The sequence below is a fragment of the Vidua macroura genome, chromosome 1 (assembly GCF_024509145.1).
Source record: "Vidua macroura isolate BioBank_ID:100142 chromosome 1, ASM2450914v1, whole genome shotgun sequence".
Lineage (NCBI taxonomy): Eukaryota > Metazoa > Chordata > Aves > Passeriformes > Viduidae > Vidua > Vidua macroura.
In genome coordinates, this window is record NC_071571.1 from 60,999 (window position 1) to 83,532 (window position 22,534).

At 45.2% G+C, this 22,534-nt stretch overlaps 1 long non-coding RNA gene across 2 annotated transcripts; it reads right to left on the reverse strand.

The window, feature by feature from the left end:
• Nucleotides 1–3,361: 3,361 nt before the first annotated feature.
• On the reverse strand, nucleotides 3,362–4,421 carry LOC128817991 (uncharacterized). Of its 2 annotated transcripts, none has more exons than XR_008440364.1 (3): nucleotides 4,350–4,421; nucleotides 3,941–4,047; nucleotides 3,362–3,407 (listed from the first exon to the last, which is right to left on the reverse strand). It is a non-coding gene; the product is annotated as an uncharacterized LOC128817991 (long non-coding RNA). The 2 variants fall into 2 exon arrangements; XR_008440362.1 differs by lacking the exon at nucleotides 3,362–3,407 and adding an exon at nucleotides 3,641–3,676.
• Between the last annotated feature and the right edge of the window lie 18,113 nt (nucleotides 4,422–22,534).

Sequence of the window (22,534 nt, forward strand, 5' to 3'; positions counted from 1 at the left end):
AGCCCCGCGCCCGGCCCGGCCGGCGCACGGAAACCCCCGCGCCACATCAGAGCCAGCAGTTTCTGCGCTAAACCCTTTCTGTCCTAGAAGGAGATCAACTCCTCTAGCTCCTTCGTCTCCTCAGTTTTCTTCTTTGATTTCAAAATCAGAGTTACAAAAACCTACTCAACTACAAGACTCAGTAAGTAGCCGAGAAAGTAGTCCCGTCAATTTCAGAACCTAAAGAACACGTTATACTTATGTTTCCACAATTAAAAAAAAAAGAAAAATCACACACGAGTCCTACTCACTGTGTCAAGCCTTATTTAAAACACACCAAAAAAACCCTAAAAGAAATAGTTCCACAATCAAAACAGAACAAACAAGTAACACTAACTAAAACCACGCATCCAAATACACTGTTTATCAGTCACCAACCCGAAAAATCTCTTTTCAACGTGTCTCGTTTGTATACCTCCTCACAACTAACCTTATCCTTTACAAACACTAAATTGCAAATCAAAAAACTTACACGTAACATAAACTCTTCAAATAACATTTATACACTCATACCCCAAATGACAGGTAAACCACCAAAAGTAAAATTACTCAAATCATTACAAACAAATACTTGTACAATATTTAGTTACAAAACAACCCCCAAACCACACAAAACCACAAAGAAGTTACCTCAAAACAGCAAACCTACAATTTAAAACAATTAATCCACTAAGACCAAACTTAACAATACATAAAAAAAACACCAAAAAAAAAAAAAAAAAACCCCCCAAAAAAAAAAAACCAAAAAAAAAAAAAAAACAAACCCCAAAACAAAAGAACACCCACCCAAAAATACCCAATCGCTCCAACACAAATTTACTTCTCAGGATCAAAACAGTACGACCTTTTAATAACCTAATTCTATTATTTCTGCATCTCTTTTAACACCTAAAATAACTACAACTCACACTTGAACCACATTAAATGAACTTACTTATTAACTAGCCAAATGAAACAATAACACATCTATAACATTAAATAAATTACTGCCAAATAGGAACATCTTTAAACATACTACCTTACAAAATACAACAACTGTTCATTTTTGATTATTCACACACAATCATAAATATAAAACATTTAAAAAATATATAAATTGATGAAATCACAAGAAATCAATTTACAAAAACATTACAAAAATTTTAAATTAATCAATCACACATAAATAAAAAATAACGAAATAATATTTTCAAGAATTAAAACATCACTAAATAACTTAAATCATTATTAAAAACTAAAATACTCATCTTATTAATAATTACCGCTTTTTATCTCCCCTACCGATTTAAATTTTTACATAGAACTCTACAAAAATCCTTAACAAGTAGATTTATAACTTAAATTTAAAACATTTATAGATAAACATACTTCATGAATAATCTACACACCAAACAACTAAACTAACAAGAAAAACCTAATAAAATACTAATATATTCATAACATCAAAACCCCAAATCATTAACATAAAAACCCATATAAACACATGAAAATACCTACAGTTAAAAAAGACGTACCTTAATGAACATATTCACACCTTAATAATTCATTACAAACTCTTACCAACCAATTAATGATTAACATTAATTACTTGATACCAATAAAATACAAGAAAATGTTACTTTAGCCAATAACTATAATAAAATATCATAACTAATAACTTAAAATCACACTTTATTAAAAATATAAAACGGTGAAGCAACGTATCATCAAAAATCCCATTATTATCACTACACAGATATACGTATATACATATATCTATCTACAGATAGATAGATCATATATCCATCTCAACAGCAGCATCTGGGACCGATTCCTGTCTTCTCTCTTGTCTCCTAAATTTATTAGCCATAGAGGATGGAGTAAGGAAATCATTTTATTTATCACCTTGTTCTCCAGAAACCTGAAAAACAAAAGAAAACAGAACAAAAAGAAAAAAAAGAAAAGAAAACCACATTTGAAAGGCAGATCCTCACCAGCAGCTGGTCCATCTCCTACGGGGGACCATATTCTAGGGCACTTTTGGTGCACTTGCCTGAACCTGTCAGGGCACTCTGTGCCTGCAGAAGAGATTTTTTTTTTTGTCAGGGAGAGGCAAGGGGAGGAGAAATAACGTTCGAGACAGCTCAAATCCATTACTGTGCCACTTCCTGTGCAGCAGGTCCTGTGACAGGATGGGAACTGAGGCTGCTTGAAATTTAAAAGCTAAAGACACCAGCACAAGGTGTCCTTTTGCTTTGTCAAGGAAGTGATTCCCAAATCACACAGCCCCCCCACCATCGTCCCTCCTACCACCACCTGAAAGCCTCTTGATTCTCTTCTCAAAAACACAAGGGACACCTCAGAGTTCAGCAAGTTCTGCCAGTGCAGCCCTCGGGGTGCCCCCGTCTCCAGGTCTGTCCCCCTTGCTTTCATCCTCAGCCACGTCATTCTTCAGCCGTGGACAGGAAATTGTCCCCATTTCTCCCGTACTTCCCTGGTTACCTTTTCTCTAAGCCGTGCAGGACCCCCGAGAGGAGGCTGTGATCCTCTATCAGCTCATGGGCAGCTCTAGAGGTGACACGGGCAGCACTCTGTCATATCTCCAGAATACGACGCTGAAACAGAGAATGCAACTTGTTCTTTTACAGCCAAGATCTGATTATCTAAAATAAAATGAGCAATTTGGCTGGTACCCCATCAACTTCCAGCTAAAATGAACACCGCCTGTTCTCAGCAACTCCGGAGAAGGAAAGACATTCTCCCTTCAACGCTTCGCACCACAGGTGCTGCTCTTACAAGAAGTATTCAGGTAGCAAGACAATTTTCTCTTTTTGTCCGAGGTTTTGATACCTGAAATCCTCAGGGTGGATGCTCCCAAACCTGAGAGTTCCCGGCAGGCGAGTTTCCCTCCTGCCGAAGCACTGTGCAGGTGACAAACGTGCTGGCTGGGGGAATAGAGACCCCAAAAAGAAAAGGCCCCGACTGCAGGAGCAAAACCACGGCACCCCCGTGAGGCTCCACGACGGCAGGAACCGGTCCCAGTTTCAGGGGATAAGGATGGGACCGGTTTAGACACAAGCAAAATTATTTCTCCCTCCACACATCCACAAAACCAACAAGGAACAGATTTTCAAGAGGACCAAGGCAGAATCAGCTATTCCTTTCTGTTTGGTACTTGAGATCTCGAGGCCAATACAAGCTTTTGTGGTTTTGGGGTATTTGGGAACTGTTCTTTTTCAGTTCTTACCTGGGAGCCCTGGTCACACAAAGGACTGCTGAAAAAGGCAAGAATGACCTGGAAAATCCTCTGGTAGACATAGAGCTCACAGCAATGTTTGTCACGCAGCCCTTCCCCAAGAAATCTGAGGATCCACTCGTGCTGTTTTGTACTGGAAGCCATAAAGAAAAATACCACCGTCAGACATTCCGACATTTCCAAAGGATACCTGCTCCTAAGAGCACAAAACCCCGGTTCCCTCCGAGTGCCAGCTCAGGAATTACCACAGCTTGTTCTGGACTTCTCAATTTTCCATTCCTACCAAATTTAATCGCTAACATCCATTGGGAACAGTCAGTCTGCAGCCCAAACATGCAGTGGAAATGGAATTTTAGAAGTTGCTGTTTCTAAAATACTTCAGTTGAACTCCAAGTTACTAACCTAAACTCAAAGAGGAATTGTAGCTAGCCGGGGCAGAACATTCTCTTCTCGTGCTCACAGAGCATACACAGCACAACTCATTGTGCGTTAGTATTAAGAAGACAACAAAAACCTCACAGAAATAACATTTTGAATTCCTACATGAAACATAAGAAAGACGCTTCTAATTAACTACCTGTGGGAGAATGAGGTTTCATTGTATTTTTGCGGCTGTTTCTAATACATTTCTGAAGAATTACTGGGTACCTAAAATGGGACTCTTACCTCAAAATCAAAACTGTAGAAAAGCTGGAGAAAACCTGGTACCTTTCTCAGGTCCAAATACCGGTGTGACAGAAGGAATCTCTTTACCCTTATGTACACGTGCTCCTCTGTAAAGAGAAAAAGCTGGCATGGTGGAGGAGCACAGCGCTCCCAATCCACAAGCACGGATGACAATTTGTGGAAGCTGCAGTCAGTGAGCGTGCAGCGCTCCGAGCTGGGAGAACAGCCTGGCAACTGCAGAAGGGCTTTGCTCTGAGGCGCGTTCCCATTGCTGCCCACCCTCCCCTTCTCTTGCCCAGGAGGAAAAGCTCAGGCAAGAGCGCACGAGCACAGAGCAGGTGAGGGGATCGACACTCCCCAGGGCTCTGTTTTTCACCCCAGCAGTGACACACGCAGCATGTTCCAGTACCTGGCTTCAGGATCTGCTGTGCCACACGAGCAGCGCAGAGGGTGAGGGAGAAGGTGAACCTGAGGCTTGGCTGCCTGATTCCGTTCTGCACGGCATCCAAGAGATACAGCAACGGCAAGGGCCCCGGGAGAGAAGCCTGAAGCACAGCCCAAATGAACACAGCAGGAGCACAAAGACATCGATCAGCTTCCGGGACATTTCACGGGTCACACAGGTAAGAGCCCCAGTTCAGCAAATCTGAGGGTTTGGTGACGTCAGGATCAAAACACCCGGAAACCTGTGAGAAAGAAACTGAACTGCACCCGGCTAAAAGCCGTCCCTGCCTCAAACTCCTTCAAACAACTTGTTCACGAGGAGGCAGGGATTGATTCAATACTCACCAGCCCATCTGGCCAAGGTCAGAGCTCTGTGCCCACCCAGGACACGGCAAACAGCAGGGACCTTTCTCCCACTCTCCAGCACGGACCTGTGAAGCCAGGGAGAAGTTTACAGAACAGAAGCAGCCAGAAGATGCTCTCTACTTCCATATGCTCTCTGATCGATCATTCCCAAGGAAAGTCCCCACGGATCGGAAGCAACAACCTCTCATTTCTCCTCCGCAATCATCACTGCTTGCCTTTCTGTGCGTTTCCTCCCGTGCCTGTCCCCAGAGCACATTAAGTCCATCTTTTGTTCCCAACCGCAGCTCTCCAGCACAAATGCCACTCCTCACACACACAAAGCAAACACTCATCTGCCTCAGCTTTTGGCCTAGAAAGTAAAAACCTCAACGCCTCCGCCTACGTGATTAAAACACAGAGACGCACGGGTGGACATAGATGGAAAGCTTTTCAGGAGAGAAAAGAGCTGATTCGCTAGCACGCCTCCATACAGCTTCAGAAAAATCAGAATCCACAGCAACTCCTAAGACCCCCTGCTGAGGAACCCAGCCCTCCTGGGAACACCCAATTCAGCAGCCACGGGAAAAGGATGGGAGAAGCCAAGCTTGGGGTGAAAAAAAGATGACATCAATACAGCAGCCTGTAAAAAGCCTTCACACAGCAACAGTGGGAACCAGTCCCATTTGCTCCGTCCCTGCTTTTTGCGATGACACAAACAGGAAATGAAAACACGTGAAACACAAGGCACACCTATAGGGTGTACCAGGTGCTCCTTTTGGCAGCGTGGACGACAAAGGTCTCTCTGCGCACTTACAGGCAGCCCGGTTTCAATCCATCCTTAGCCCAAGCCTTCCTCGCCTCCCATTCGCCAGCGCTCTGCTCTGGCCTTTGGAGCGCTGGCCCCGTCCTCCCGCAGCAGCACGGCACCGGAACACAGCGAGGCAAAGCGTGCCGGAGCCGCCCGTGCTGTCAGCGTACCTGTCAGCTCCCGGCGGTGGGCAACTCCGGCCCTGCGGGCAAGGGGGAGACGGCTCGGGCACCTCCAGCGGCTGCTCTGCCCCGATGCTTTCGCGTTCTCCTGCATTTCCCTGCAGCGGAGGGGGTCCGGGACGGGGGCGGATCGTGTCAGAGTGGAGACGGCGGGGAAGCTCGGGGAGGCGGCGGGAACGCGGCGGGACGAGACGGGGACGCGGCGGGACGGCGACGACTCGCTTGACCTTCCAAAGATGGCGGCAGGAGGGGCGGGGAAAGCCGGGGCCCCGCTCCGCCGCCCGCGCGCCGCCCCGGCGGCATTTTCCGGCACGCGGTCGCTTCCAGCGTCTAGAGAGGGACGCGCGCGGGGATCGGGAAAGGGGAGTGCAGCCCTGTTCCGACGCCGCTCGCCCCCCGCCCGCCGCCCCCGGCCCGTGAGCGCTGCGACCGCGCCTCCGCCGCCCGCCGAAAGCGGCCCCGCCGGGCCGCCCTCGCCGCTGCCGTTCTTCTCGGTCATCGGGTCCCTTTGCTCTCCCGAATCTCCTTCACCCCTCCCCTCTATTTACAGACACCGCCCCGCTTGCCGCTCGCTCCCGCGCCTCGCCCTTCCCACGCTCGGCGGCCGTCCTTCCCCCCTCAGCCGGCACCCAGCGGCGAGGGGCAGGGCGCTGGCTGGGGGGGGGCTGCAGTACCGCTCTCTGTCCACAAGGCGGCAGCACCGCCGCCGGCGGCCACAGCCGGGGGCTGCCGCTCGCCCGGAGGGAAGGGAGGCAGAAAAGAACAGGGGCGATCCCCTTGGAAAAATCCTGAAAAATAAATGGCCCAAAAAACATCCGCACACAAACTAAAACACACTGCCTCTAACCCAATACAACCCCTCCAAAATCCTTTTCTTTTAAACTCTCTCTAGCTATCTTTCATATTTATACTTTTCACATTCGCATTTATCATGTATATTGATGCATGATGTCATTTCGATTCTATATTAAATATCTTCCTATGACTTCTATTTATTTCTATTTTATCTTTTTATAGATCTAGATATATATATGATGCATTTCTATATTTATATTGCAAAAATAGTTCTGTTATTTAAAATAAAAGCCCTGCCTGTAACCAAATTCTAGCTCTATGATATTAATATTAACGATCTCTTATTTAAAAGAAAAATGCTGCCTGAAACCCACCCGTCCGCGGCGCAAGTGTGGCAACAGCCCGCGTCCGCAGTACTGGCAAGGCCGCGGGAAGGCACGCGGACCACGATTTTCCCGCGCTTTTTTTTTTTTTCTTCTTTTTTTTTTTTTTTTTTTCCCTTTTTTCGCCTGTCCGCCATATTGAGAAGGTCAAGAGTGTCCCGGCCGCCGCGACACTTTCAAGATGGCGGCCGCGTGAGGCCCTCGGAAGGGAGAGGCGTTTTTGCCGATGCCTGTCGGCGCCCGCTCACAACCTGACCGCCCGCGCAGCCGCTGAGCTCACAGTCCGTGGCCACGACACGGGAAAAAGCGAAAAAAATCCCGCGGGGCGGCGCCGGCGTCAGGGTGGCGTGCAGGCAGTGCAGTAAACAGACCGTGGTCCTCGTTTTTCCCGCCTTTTTTTGCCGCCATATTGGGAAGGTCAAGCGAGTCCGCGACAACCCACTCCCAAGATGGCGGCCGCGGGAGGACCTCGGGCGACGGCTGCAGTCCCGCACTCTGGCCACAAGGCGGCGGCACTGCCGCCCGCCCTGGGGCTGCAGGCGGGGAAGGCGCGCAAAGAAGAACAGGCGCGACCCCCTTCCAAACATCCTCTGCAATAAATGCCCCTAAACAGCCCGCACGAAACCAAAAAACACCGACAAAAAAAAAAAAAAAAACAAAACAAAACTGCCTCTAACCCAATAATAACCAAAATAAAAAATCTTTTCTTTTAAGCTATATTTCAATCTATATTACTTTTATATTTTTTATATTTATATTCACATTTTGATTTAAAATGTATACTGATGTATAATGATCATTTTATAATTTCTTACATTCATTCATATTACTTAAAGTTTATTTTATTTTATATTTTTATGCATCTCTTAATATATGGATTACATATTTCTATATTTAGATTGATATTTCTGAAAGGTTTATATTTTTAAAAATAAAATCCCTGCATCTATCCAAGTAAAAACCTAAAAAAAAAAAAAAAAAACCTCTTTTAAACTGTTTGTAAATTTATCTATATATTTTTCGCATTTATATTCAAATTTGCATTTTAAAGGTAGATTGATAGATGTCGTTATTTATATTCTATCTCTTCCTATTACTTATTTTTACTTATATTTTATATTTTTATATCTATCTTTATACATTGATTATATATTTTTATATTTAGAAGTCTATCAAAATAAAATGTATATTCATATTTTTTTAAATAAAGACCCTGCCTCGAACCAAATAAAAACCAAAAAAGCCCTTTCTTTAAACAATATTTAAATATTTATAGCATATTTTCATCATTATAATCACATTTGCATTTATACTTTCTATGGATGGATTATATTTATAAATGTATATAACATATATAATAAGATAACAAGATAGATAAAATATTCTATCTATTATATTTCATACATACTGCTAATACTTCTATTTACTTACATTTTAATTTTTATATAGATTTTAATGTACGTATGCTATACTTCTATACATAGATTTCTAATTTATTTCTATTTCTAATTTTTACAATAAAAACCCTGCCTACTAACAAATACAACATTTTAAAAATCCTTTTATTTTAAACTATATTTGAATATTTCTATATTCATGCTTTTGATATTTACATCTATATGCTCTTGTATATTATATTACAGTATATTGACGTACTATATTTAGATAGATATAATATATTACATGTAATGTGGTATAATAAGACATATACACTAGAATATCTATGAGGTATTGTGTCGATTTCTGTGATTTTGTATTTTTTTTCTATTTTCTGTTTATATTTCTATATACACGTATATTAATTATACATTACATCCTCACAGCGCATACCTGGGGCTGTTCTGGCTTTCTTTCCAAATGAATTTAGCAATACTTTCCTATTTTTACCAAGACCTATAAAAACGAAACATTTGCCAGGATTTAGTAGTATTCTACACACCCCCCTCCCTGTGCATTTGGGGGCAGCTTTGGGTCCCTCGGGGGGACGGCACCCGGCAGGACCCCCCCTCATTCGCCACCCACCTGCTCCTCCGCCGCAGCGTGCGTCCCTCTCCTAGGGACCTTGGGGTGCCCCAAATGACACCAGAGCCCCGAGTCTTCACCCCTTTTTCCTGGCCCCCAAAGAAGGCACAGGAGGAGTCTAACTGCCCCGGACAGCAGCCCAGCACTTGCTTCCATCCCTTTCCACATGTACATCCCCCCCGAAAGGGACTCTGCCGCAACGAGAAAGGGGGGCAGCCCCCAGAAGGGTCGAAGCTCCTGCCCAGCCTCGCTGTCACGGGCGAGGGGCAGAGAGGGGGAGCGGCAGAGACGGCGGGGACGCGGCACGGACGGCACGGCACCGAGCGGGGGCCGCTCTCAGCGCGATGCCGGCAAAGCCGCAGGTCCGGCGGGGCCGGGCGGGGTTTGACCGGCACGGGGGGATCCGCCGAGAGCCTCCGGCCCCGTGCGGGGGGACTCCCGCAAGGGCCCGGGGCCGCCGGGCTCCGGCCCTCTGGGCTTTATGCTCCGGCGCCCCCGGCCCCGCGGCTGCGGGGAAAGAAGGAACGGGGCGACGGCAAGAGAGGAGGGCTAGCAGGGCGTGAGACAGCGTATGGAGGGAGGGAGGTCGGGCTGCGGAGGAAAGCGGGAGGGCAAGGGAAAGGCCGGGAGCGGGGAAGAGGGACGGTGCACAGAGGAGGGAGAGAAGAGGAATAGAACGGAGGAGCGGGATAGGGACAGGGCAGTGGGGGTCGGGTTTGCGAGGGAGAGGAGGGGAGGGTCCGCGGACAAAGAACAGGAATACGGGGAGGAGGAAGGAAGGGTAGAGGGGGGGACGGGAGGGGAGACCGAAAAGGGAGAGAAAGGGGTCGGCTTTGGGGAGAGAGGGAACTAAGGGATAGAGAGAGAAAGAAGGGGAATACGGGAAGGAGGAAGAAAGGAAGAAGGATTGGTAGAGAGAGGGACAAGAGGGGGAGCCTCAGAGAGCGCCGATCCACCCCGAGCCCGCCCCGGCGGCCCGCCCTGCTCGGGATGCTGCGCTCGGCGGAGCTCGGCTCGGTTCGGCCCCACTCGGCTCCTCGCCTACACTCGGGCTGTTCTCCGCTAGACTCGGCTGGATTCGCCTCTTCGGCGCAGCTCGGCTCGCCTCAACTCGGAGCCGCTCGGCTCCGCTCGGCTCCGTTCGGCTCCGCTCGGCTCCCCGCGGCAGCGCGCCTCCCGCGCACGCGCACAGCTCGCCGCTCTCCTGCCGCCGAGTCCCGCGCCCGGCCCGGCCGGCGCACGGAAACCCCCGCGCCACATCAGAGCCAGCAGTTTCTGCGCTAAACCCTTTCTGTCCTAGAAGGAGATCAACTCCTCTAGCTCCTTCGTCTCCTCAGTTTTCTTCTTTGATTTCAAAAGCAGAGTTACAAAAACCTACTCAACTACAAGACTCAGTAAGTAGCCGAGAAAGTAGTCCCGTCAATTTCAGAACCTAAAGAACACGTTATACTTATGTTTCCACAATTAAAAAAAAAAGAAAAATCACACACGAGTCCTACTCACTGTGTCAAGCCTTATTTAAAACACACCAAAAAAACCCTAAAAGAAATAGTTCCACAATCAAAACAGAACAAACAAGTAACACTAACTAAAACCACACATCCAAATACACTGTTTATCAGTCACCAACCCGAAAAATCTCTTTTCAACGTGTCTCGTTTGTATACCTCCTCACAACTAACCTTATCCTTTACAAACACTAAATTGCAAATCAAAAAACTTACACGTAACATAAACTCTTCAAATAACATTTATACACTCATACCCCAAATGACAGGTAAACCACCAAAAGTCAAATTACTCAAATCATTACAAACAAATACTTGTACAATATTTAGTTACAAAACAACCCCCAAACCACACAAAACCACAAAGAAGTTACCTCAAAACAGCAAACCTACAATTTAAAACAATTAATCCACTAAGACCAAACTTAACAATACATAAAAAAAACACCAAAAAAAAAAAACCCCCCCCCCCAAAAAAAAAAAAACCAAAAAAAAAAAAAAAACAAACCCCAAAACAAAAGAACACCCACCCAAAAATACCCAATCGCTCCAACACAAATTTACTTCTCAGGATCAAAACAGTACGACCTTTTAATAACCTAATTCTATTATTTCTGCATCTCTTTTAACACCTAAAATAACTACAACTCACACTTGAACCACATTAAATGAACTTACTTATTAACTAGCCAAATGAAACAATAACACATCTATAACATTAAATAAATTACTGCCAAATAGGAACATCTTTAAACATACTACCTTACAAAATACAACAACTGTTCATTTTTGATTATTCACACACAATCATAAATATAAAACATTTAAAAAATATATAAATTGATGAAATCACAAGAAATCAATTTACAAAAACATTACAAAAATTTTAAATTAATCAATCACACATAAATAAAAAATAACGAAATAATATTTTCAAGAATTAAAACATCACTAAATAACTTAAATCATTATTAAAAACTAAAATACTCATCTTATTAATAATTACCGCTTTTTATCTCCCCTACCGATTTAAATTTTTACATAGAACTCTACAAAAATCCTTAACAAGTAGATTTATAACTTAAATTTAAAACATTTATAGATAAACATACTTCATGAATAATCTACACACCAAACAACTAAACTAACAAGAAAAACCTAATAAAATACTAATATATTCATAACATCAAAACCCCAAATCATTAACATAAAAACCCATATAAACACATGAAAATACCTACAGTTAAAAAAGACGTACCTTAATGAACATATTCACACCTTAATAATTCATTACAAACTCTTACCAACCAATTAATGATTAACATTAATTACTTGATACCAATAAAATACAAGAAAATGTTACTTTAGCCAATAACTATAATAAAATATCGTAACTAATAACTTAAAATCACACTTTATTAAAAATATAAAACGGTGAAGCAACGTATCATAAAAAATCCCATTATTATCACTACACAGATATACGTATATACATCTATCTATCTACAGATAGATAGATAGATCATATATCCATCTCAACAGCAGCATCTGGGACCGATTCCTGTTTTCTCTCTTGTCTCCTAAATTTATTAGCCATAGAGGATGGAGTAAGGAAATCATTTTATTTATCACCTTGTTCTCCAGAAACCTGAAAAACAAAAGAAAACAGAACAAAAAGAAAAAAAAGAAAAGAAAACCACATTTGAAAGGCAGATCCTCACCAGCAGCTGGTCCATCTCCTACGGGGGACCATATTCTAGGGCACTTTTGGTGCACTTGCCTGAACCTGTCAGGGCACTCTGTGCCTGCAGAAGAGATTTTTTTTGTCAGGGAGAGGCAAGGGGAGGAGAAATAACGTTCGAGACAGCTCAAATCCATTACTGTGCCACTTCCTGTGCAGCAGGTCCTGTGACAGGATGGGAACTGAGGCTGCTTGAAATTTAAAAGCTAAAGACACCAGCACAAGGTGTCCTTTTGCTTTGTCAAGGAAGTGATTCCCAAATCACACAGCCCCCCCACCATCGTCCCTCCTACCACCACCTGAAAGCCTCTTGATTCTCTTCTCAAAAACACAAGGGACACCTCAGAGTTCAGCAAGTTCTGCCAGTGCAGCCCTCGGGGTGCCCCCGTCTCCAGGTCTGTCCCCCTTGCTTTCATCCTCAGCCACGTCATTCTTCAGCCGTGGACAGGAAATTGTCCCCATTTCTCCCGTACTTCCCTGGTTACCTTTTCTCTAAGCCGTGCAGGACCCACGAGTGGAGGCTGTGATCCTCTATCAGCTCATGGGCAGCTCTAGAGGTGACACGGGCAGCACTCTGTCATACCTCCAGAATACGACTCTGAAACAGACAATGCAACTTGTTCTTTTACAGCCAAGATCTGATTATCTAAAATAAAATGAGCAATGTGGCTGGTACCCCATCAACTAACTTCCAGCTAAAACGAACACCGCCTGTTCTCAGCAACTCCAGAGAAGGAAAGACATTCTCCCTTCAACGCTTCGCACCACAGGTGCTGCTCTTACAAGAAGTATTCAGGTAGCAAGACAGTTTTCTCTTTTTGTCCGAGGTTTTGATACCTGAAATCCTCAGGGTGGATGCTCCCAAACCTGAGAGTTCCCGGCAGGCGAGTTTCCCTCCTGCCGAAGCACTGTGCAGGTGACAAACATGCTGGCTGGGGGAATAGAGACCCCAAAAAGAAAAGGCCCCGACTGCAGGAGCAAAACCACGGCACCCCCGTGAGGCTCCACGACGGCAGGAACCGGTCCCAGGTTCAGGGGATAAGGATGGGACTGGTTTAGACACAAGCAAAATTATTTCCCCATCCACACATCCACAAAACCAACAAGGAACAGATTTTCAAGAGGACCAAGGCAGAATCAGCTATTCCTTTCTGTTTGGTACTTGAGATCTCGAGGCCAATACAAGCTTTTGTGGTTTTGGGGTATTTGGGAACTGTTCTTTTTCAATTCTTACCTGGGAGCCCTGGTCACACAAAGGACTGCTGAGAAAGGCAAGAATGACCCGGAAAATCCTCTGGTAGACATAGAGCTCACAGCAATGTTTGTCATGCAGCCCTTCCCCAAGAAATCTGAGGATCCACTCGTGCTGTTTTGTACTGGAAGCCACAAAGAAAAATACCACCGTCAGACATTCCGACATTTCCTAAGGATACCTGCTCCTAAGAGCACAAAACCCCGGTTCCCTCTGAGTGCCAGCTCAGGAATTACCACAGCTTGTTCTGGACTTCTCAATTTTCCATTCCTATCAAATTTAATCGCTAACATCCATTGGGAACAGTCAGTCTGCAGCCCAAACATGCAGTGGAAATGGAATTTTAGAAGTTGCTGTTTCTAAAATACTTCAGTTGAACTCAAAGTTACTAACCTAAACTCAAAGAGGAATTGTAGCTAGCCGGGGCAGAACATTCTCTTCTCGTGCTCACAGAGCATACGCAGCACAACTCCTTGTGCGTTTAGTATTAAGAAGACAACAAAAACCTCACAGAAATAATAACATTTTGAATTCCTACATGAAACATAAGAAAGACGCTTCTAATTAACTACCTGTGGGAGAATGAGGTCTCATTGTATTTTTGCGGCTGTTTCTAATACATTTCTGAAGAATTACTGGGTACCTAAAATGGGACTCTCACCTCAAAATCAAAACTGTAGAAAAGCTGGAGAAAACCCGGTACCTTCCTCAGGTCCAAACACCGGTGCGACAGAAGGAATCTCTTTACCCTTATGTACACGTGCTCCTCTGTAAAGAGAAAAGGCTGGCATGGTGGAGGAGGACAGCGCTCCCAATCCACAAGCCCGTGCTGTCAGCGTACCTGTCAGCTCCCGGCGGTGGGCAACTCCGGCCCTGCGGGCAAGGGGGAGACGGCTCGGGCACCTCCAGCGGCTGCTCTGCCCCGATGCTTTCGCGTTCTCCTGCATTTCCCTGCAGCGGAGGGGGTCCGGGACGGGGGCGGATCGTGTCAGAGTGGAGACGGCGGGGAAGCACGGGGAGGCGGCGGGAACGCGGCGGGACGAGACGGGGACGCGGCGGGACGGCGACGACTCGCTTGACCTTCCAAAGATGGCGGCAGGAGGGGCGGGGAAAGCCGGGGCCCCGCTCCGCCGCCCGCGCGCCGCCCCGGCGGCATTTTCCGGCACGCGGTCGCTTCCAGCGTCTAGAGAGGGACGCGCGCGGGGATCGGGAAAGGGGAGTGCAGCCCTGTTCCGACGCCGCTCGCCCCCCGCCCGCCGCCCCCGGCCCGTGAGCGCTGCGACCGCGCCTCCGCCGCCCGCCGAAAGCGGCCCCGCCGGGCCGCCCTCGCCGCTGCCGTTCTTCTCGGTCATCGGGTCCCTTTGCTCTCCCGAATCTCCTTCACCCCTCCCCTCTATTTACAGACACCGCCCCGCTTGCCGCTCGCTCCCGCGCCTCGCCCTTCCCACGCTCGGCGGCCGTCCTTCCCCCCTCAGCCGGCACCCAGCGGCGAGGGGCAGGGCGCTGGCTGGGGGGGGGCTGCAGTACCGCTCTCTGTCCACAAGGCGGCAGCACCGCCGGCGGCGGCCACAGCCGGGGGCTGCCGCTCGCCCGGAGGGAAGGGAGGCAGAAAAGAACAGGGGCGATCCCCTTGGAAAAATCCTGAAAAATAAATGGCCCAAAAAACATCCGCACACAAACTAAAACACACTGCCTCTAACCCAATACAACCCCTCCAAAATCCTTTTCTTTTAAACTCTCTCTAGCTATCTTTCATATTTATACTTTTCACATTCGCATTTATCATGTATATTGATGCATGATGTTATTTCGATTCTATACTAAATATCTTCCTATGACTTCTATTTATTTCTATTTTATCTTTTTATAGATCTAGATATATATATGATGCATTTCTATATTTATATTGCAAAAATAGTTCTGTTATTTAAAATAAAAGCCCTGCCTGTAACCAAATTCTAGCTCTATGATATTAATATTAACGATCTCTTATTTAAAAGAAAAATGCTGCCTGAAACCCACCCGTCCGCGGCGCAAGTGTGGCAACAGCCCGTGTCCGCAGTACTGGCAAGGCCGCGGGAAATCCCGGCGGGGCGGCGCCTGCGTGGCGCGCGGGCAGTGCAGCAGGCGGACCACGATTTTCCCGCGCTTTTTCTTTTTTTTTTTTTTTTTTTTCCCTTTTTTCGCCTGTCCGCCATATTGAGAAGGTCAAGAGTGTCCCGGCCGCCGCGACACTTTCAAGATGGCGGCCGCGTGAGGCCCTCGGAAGGGAGAGGCGTTTTTGCCGATGCCTGTCGGCGCCCGCTCACAACCTGACCGCCCGCGCAGCCGCTGAGCTCACAGTCCGTGGCCACGACACGGGAAAAAGCGAAAAAAATCCCGCGGGGCGGCGCCGGCGTCAGGGTGGCGTGCAGGCAGTGCAGTAAACAGACCGTGGTCCTCGTTTTTCCCGCCTTTTTTTGCCGCCATATTGGGAAGGTCAAGCGAGTCCGCGACAACCCACTCCCAAGATGGCGGCCGCGGGAGGACCTCGGGCGACGGCTGCAGTCCCGCACTCTGGCCACAAGGCGGCGGCACTGCCGCCCGCCCTGGGGCTGCAGGCGGGGAAGGCGCGCAAAGAACAGGCGCGACCCCCTTCCAAACATCCTCTGCAATAAATGCCCCTAAACAGCCCGCACGAAACCAAAAAACACCGACAAAAAAAAAAAAAAAAACAAAACAAAACTGCCTCTAACCCAATAATAACCAAAATAAAAAATCTTTTCTTTTAAGCTATATTTCAATCTATATTACTTTTATATTTTTTATATTTATATTCACATTTTGATTTAAAATGTATACTGATGTATAATGATCATTTTATAATTTCTTACATTCATTCATATTACTTAAAGTTTATTTTATTTTATATTTTTATGCATCTCTTAATATATGGATTACATATTTCTATATTTAGATTGATATTTCTGAAAGGTTTATATTTTTAAAAATAAAATCCCTGCATCTATCCAAGTAAAAACCTAAAAAAAAAAAAAAAAACCTCTTTTAAACTGTTTGTAAATTTATCTATATATTTTTCGCATTTATATTCAAATTTGCATTTTAAAGGTAGATTGATAGATGTCGTTATTTATATTCTATCTCTTCCTATTACTTATTTTTACTTATATTTTATATTTTTATATCTATCTTTATACATTGATTATATATTTTTATATTTAGAAGTCTATCAAAATAAAATGTATATTCATATTTTTTTAAATAAAGACCCTGCCTCGAACCAAATAAAAACCAAAAAAGCCCTTTCTTTAAACAATATTTAAATATTTATAGCATATTTTCATCATTATAATCACATTTGCATTTATACTTTCTATGGATGGATTATATTTATAAATGTATATAACATATATAATAAGATAACAAGATAGATAAAATATTCTATCTATTATATTTCATACATACTGCTAATACTTCTATTTACTTACATTTTAATTTTTATATAGATTTTAATGTACGTATGCTATACTTCTATACATAGATTTCTAATTTATTTCTATTTCTAATTTTTACAATAAAAACCCTGCCTACTAACAAATACAACATTTTAAAAATCCTTTTATTTTAAACTATATTTGAATATTTCTATATTCATGCTTTTGATATTTACATCTATATGCTCTTGTATATTATATTACAGTATATTGACGTACTATATTTAGATAGATATAATATATTACATGTAATGTGGTATAATAAGACATATACACTAGAATATCTATGAGGTATTGTGTCGATTTCTGTGATTTTGTATTTTTTTTCTATTTTCTGTTTATATTTCTATATACACGTATATTAATTATACATTACATCCTCACAGCGCATACCTGGGGCTGTTCTGGCTTTCTTTCCAAATGAATTTAGCAATACTTTCCTATTTTTACCAAGACCTATAAAAACGAAACATTTGCCAGGATTTAGTAGTATTCTACACACCCCCCTCCCTGTGCATTTGGGGGCAGCTTTGGGTCCCTCGGGGGGACGGCACCCGGCAGGACCCCCCCTCATTCGCCACCCACCTGCTCCTCCGCCGCAGCGTGCGTCCCTCTCCTAGGGACCTTGGGGTGCCCCAAATGACACCAGAGCCCCGAGTCTTCACCCCTTTTTCCTGGCCCCCAAAGAAGGCACAGGAGGAGTCTAACTGCCCCGGACAGCAGCCCAGCACTTGCTTCCATCCCTTTCCACATGTACATCCCCCCCGAAAGGGACTCTGCCGCAACGAGAAAGGGGGGCAGCCCCCAGAAGGGTCGAAGCTCCTGCCCAGCCTCGCTGTCACGGGCGAGGGGCAGAGAGGGGGAGCGGCAGAGACGGCGGGGACGCGGCACGGACGGCACGGCACCGAGCGGGGGCCGCTCTCAGCGCGATGCCGGCAAAGCCGCAGGTCCGGCGGGGCCGGGCGGGGTTTGACCGGCACGGGGGGATCCGCCGAGAGCCTCCGGCCCCGTGCGGGGGGACTCCCGCAAGGGCCCGGGGCCGCCGGGCTCCGGCCCTCTGGGCTTTATGCTCCGGCGCCCCCGGCCCCGCGGCTGCGGGGAAAGAAGGAACGGGGCGACGGCAAGAGAGGAGGGCTAGCAGGGCGTGAGACAGCGTATGGAGGGAGGGAGGTCGGGCTGCGGAGGAAAGCGGGAGGGCAAGGGAAAGGCCGGGAGCGGGGAAGAGGGACGGTGCACAGAGGAGGGAGAGAAGAGGAATAGAACGGAGGAGCGGGATAGGGACAGGGCAGTGGGGGTCGGGTTTGCGAGGGAGAGGAGGGGAGGGTCCGCGGACAAAGAACAGGAATACGGGGAGGAGGAAGGAAGGGTAGAGGGGGGGACGGGAGGGGAGACCGAAAAGGGAGAGAAAGGGGTCGGCTTTGGGGAGAGAGGGAACTAAGGGATAGAGAGAGAAAGAAGGGGAATACGGGAAGGAGGAAGAAAGGAAGAAGGATTGGTAGAGAGAGGGACAAGAGGGGGAGCCTCAGAGAGCGCCGATCCACCCCGAGCCCGCCCCGGCGGCCCGCCCTGCTCGGGATGCTGCGCTCGGCGGAGCTCGGCTCGGTTCGGCCCCACTCGGCTCCTCGCCTACACTCGGGCTGTTCTCCGCTAGACTCGGCTGGATTCGCCTCTTCGGCGCAGCTCGGCTCGCCTCAACTCGGAGCCGCTCGGCTCCGCTCGGCTCCGTTCGGCTCCGCTCGGCTCCCCGCGGCAGCGCGCCTCCCGCGCACGCGCACAGCTCGCCGCTCTCCTGCCGCCGAGTCCCGCGCCCGGCCCGGCCGGCGCACGGAAACCCCCGCGCCACATCAGAGCCAGCAGTTTCTGCGCTAAACCCTTTCTGTCCTAGAAGGAGATCAACTCCTCTAGCTCCTTCGTCTCCTCAGTTTTCTTCTTTGATTTCAAAAGCAGAGTTACAAAAACCTACTCAACTACAAGACTCAGTAAGTAGCCGAGAAAGTAGTCCCGTCAATTTCAGAACCTAAAGAACACGTTATACTTATGTTTCCACAATTAAAAAAAAAAGAAAAATCACACACGAGTCCTACTCACTGTGTCAAGCCTTATTTAAAACACACCAAAAAAACCCTAAAAGAAATAGTTCCACAATCAAAACAGAACAAACAAGTAACACTAACTAAAACCACACATCCAAATACACTGTTTATCAGTCACCAACCCGAAAAATCTCTTTTCAACGTGTCTCGTTTGTATACCTCCTCACAACTAACCTTATCCTTTACAAACACTAAATTGCAAATCAAAAAACTTACACGTAACATAAACTCTTCAAATAACATTTATACACTCATACCCCAAATGACAGGTAAACCACCAAAAGTCAAATTACTCAAATCATTACAAACAAATACTTGTACAATATTTAGTTACAAAACAACCCCCAAACCACACAAAACCACAAAGAAGTTACCTCAAAACAGCAAACCTACAATTTAAAACAATTAATCCACTAAGACCAAACTTAACAATACATAAAAAAAACACCAAAAAAAAAAAACCCCCCCCCCCCAAAAAAAAAAAAACCAAAAAAAAAAAAAAAACAAACCCCAAAACAAAAGAACACCCACCCAAAAATACCCAATCGCTCCAACACAAATTTACTTCTCAGGATCAAAACAGTACGACCTTTTAATAACCTAATTCTATTATTTCTGCATCTCTTTTAACACCTAAAATAACTACAACTCACACTTGAACCACATTAAATGAACTTACTTATTAACTAGCCAAATGAAACAATAACACATCTATAACATTAAATAAATTACTGCCAAATAGGAACATCTTTAAACATACTACCTTACAAAATACAACAACTGTTCATTTTTGATTATTCACACACAATCATAAATATAAAACATTTAAAAAATATATAAATTGATGAAATCACAAGAAATCAATTTACAAAAACATTACAAAAATTTTAAATTAATCAATCACACATAAATAAAAAATAACGAAATAATATTTTCAAGAATTAAAACATCACTAAATAACTTAAATCATTATTAAAAACTAAAATACTCATCTTATTAATAATTACCGCTTTTTATCTCCCCTACCGATTTAAATTTTTACATAGAACTCTACAAAAATCCTTAACAAGTAGATTTATAACTTAAATTTAAAACATTTATAGATAAACATACTTCATGAATAATCTACACACCAAACAACTAAACTAACAAGAAAAACCTAATAAAATACTAATATATTCATAACATCAAAACCCCAAATCATTAACATAAAAACCCATATAAACACATGAAAATACCTACAGTTAAAAAAGACGTACCTTAATGAACATATTCACACCTTAATAATTCATTACAAACTCTTACCAACCAATTAATGATTAACATTAATTACTTGATACCAATAAAATACAAGAAAATGTTACTTTAGCCAATAACTATAATAAAATATCGTAACTAATAACTTAAAATCACACTTTATTAAAAATATAAAACGGTGAAGCAACGTATCATAAAAAATCCCATTATTATCACTACACAGATATACGTATATACATCTATCTATCTACAGATAGATAGATAGATCATATATCCATCTCAACAGCAGCATCTGGGACCGATTCCTGTTTTCTCTCTTGTCTCCTAAATTTATTAGCCATAGAGGATGGAGTAAGGAAATCATTTTATTTATCACCTTGTTCTCCAGAAACCTGAAAAACAAAAGAAAACAGAACAAAAAGAAAAAAAAGAAAACCACATTTGAAAGGCAGATCCTCACCAGCAGCTGGTCCATCTCCTACGGGGGACCATATTCTAGGGCACTTTTGGTGCACTTGCCTGAACCTGTCAGGGCACTCTGTGCCTGCAGAAGAGATTTTTTTTGTCAGGGAGAGGCAAGGGGAGGAGAAATAACGTTCGAGACAGCTCAAATCCATTACTGTGCCACTTCCTGTGCAGCAGGTCCTGTGACAGGATGGGAACTGAGGCTGCTTGAAATTTAAAAGCTAAAGACACCAGCACAAGGTGTCCTTTTGCTTTGTCAAGGAAGTGATTCCCAAATCACACAGCCCCCCCACCATCGTCCCTCCTACCACCACCTGAAAGCCTCTTGATTCTCTTCTCAAAAACACAAGGGACACCTCAGAGTTCAGCAAGTTCTGCCAGTGCAGCCCTCGGGGTGCCCCCGTCTCCAGGTCTGTCCCCCTTGCTTTCATCCTCAGCCACGTCATTCTTCAGCCGTGGACAGGAAATTGTCCCCATTTCTCCCGTACTTCCCTGGTTACCTTTTCTCTAAGCCGTGCAGGACCCACGAGTGGAGGCTGTGATCCTCTATCAGCTCATGGGCAGCTCTAGAGGTGACACGGGCAGCACTCTGTCATACCTCCAGAATACGACTCTGAAACAGACAATGCAACTTGTTCTTTTACAGCCAAGATCTGATTATCTAAAATAAAATGAGCAATTTGGCTGGTACCCCATCAACTTCCCATCAACTTCCAGCTAAAACGAACACCGCCTGTTCTCAGCAACTCCAGAGAAGGAAAGACATTCTCCCTTCAACGCTTCGCACCACAGGTGCTGCTCTTACAAGAAGTATTCAGGTAGCAAGACAGTTTTCTCTTTTTGTCCGAGGTTTTGATACCTGAAATCCTCAGGGTGGATGCTCCCAAACCTGAGAGTTCCCGGCAGGCGAGTTTCCCTCCTGCCGAAGCACTGTGCAGGTGACAAACGTGCTGGCTGGGGGAATAGAGACCCCAAAAAGAAAAGGCCCCGACTGCAGGAGCAAAACCACGGCACCCCCGTGAGGCTCCACGACGGCAGGAACCGGTCCCAGGTTCAGGGGATAAGGATGGGACTGGTTTAGACACAAGCAAAATTATTTCCCCATCCACACATCCACAAAACCAACAAGGAACAGATTTTCAAGAGGACCAAGGCAGAATCAGCTATTCCTTTCTGTTTGGTACTTGAGATCTCGAGGCCAATACAAGCTTTTGTGGTTTTGGGGTATTTGGGAACTGTTCTTTTTCAATTCTTACCTGGGAGCCCTGGTCACACAAAGGACTGCTGAGAAAGGCAAGAATGACCCGGAAAATCCTCTGGTAGACATAGAGCTCACAGCAATGTTTGTCACGCAGCCCTTCCCCAAGAAATCTGAGGATCCACTCGTGCTGTTTTGTACTGGAAGCCACAAAGAAAAATACCACCGTCAGACATTCCGACATTTCCTAAGGATACCTGCTCCTAAGAGCACAAAACCCCGGTTCCCTCCGAGCGCCAGCTCAGGAATTACCACAGCTTGTTCTGGACTTCTCAATTTTCCATTCCTATCAAATTTAATCGCTAACATCCATTGGGAACAGTCAGTCTGCAGCCCAAACATGCAGTGGAAATGGAATTTTAGAGGTTGCTGTTTCTAAAATACTTCAGTTGAACTCAAAGTTACTAACCTAAACTCAAAGAGGAATTGTAGCTAGCCGGGGCAGAACATTCTCTTCTCGTGCTCACAGAGCATACGCAGCACAACTCCTTGTGCGTTTAGTATTAAGAAGACAACAAAAACCTCACAGAAATAATAACATTTTGAA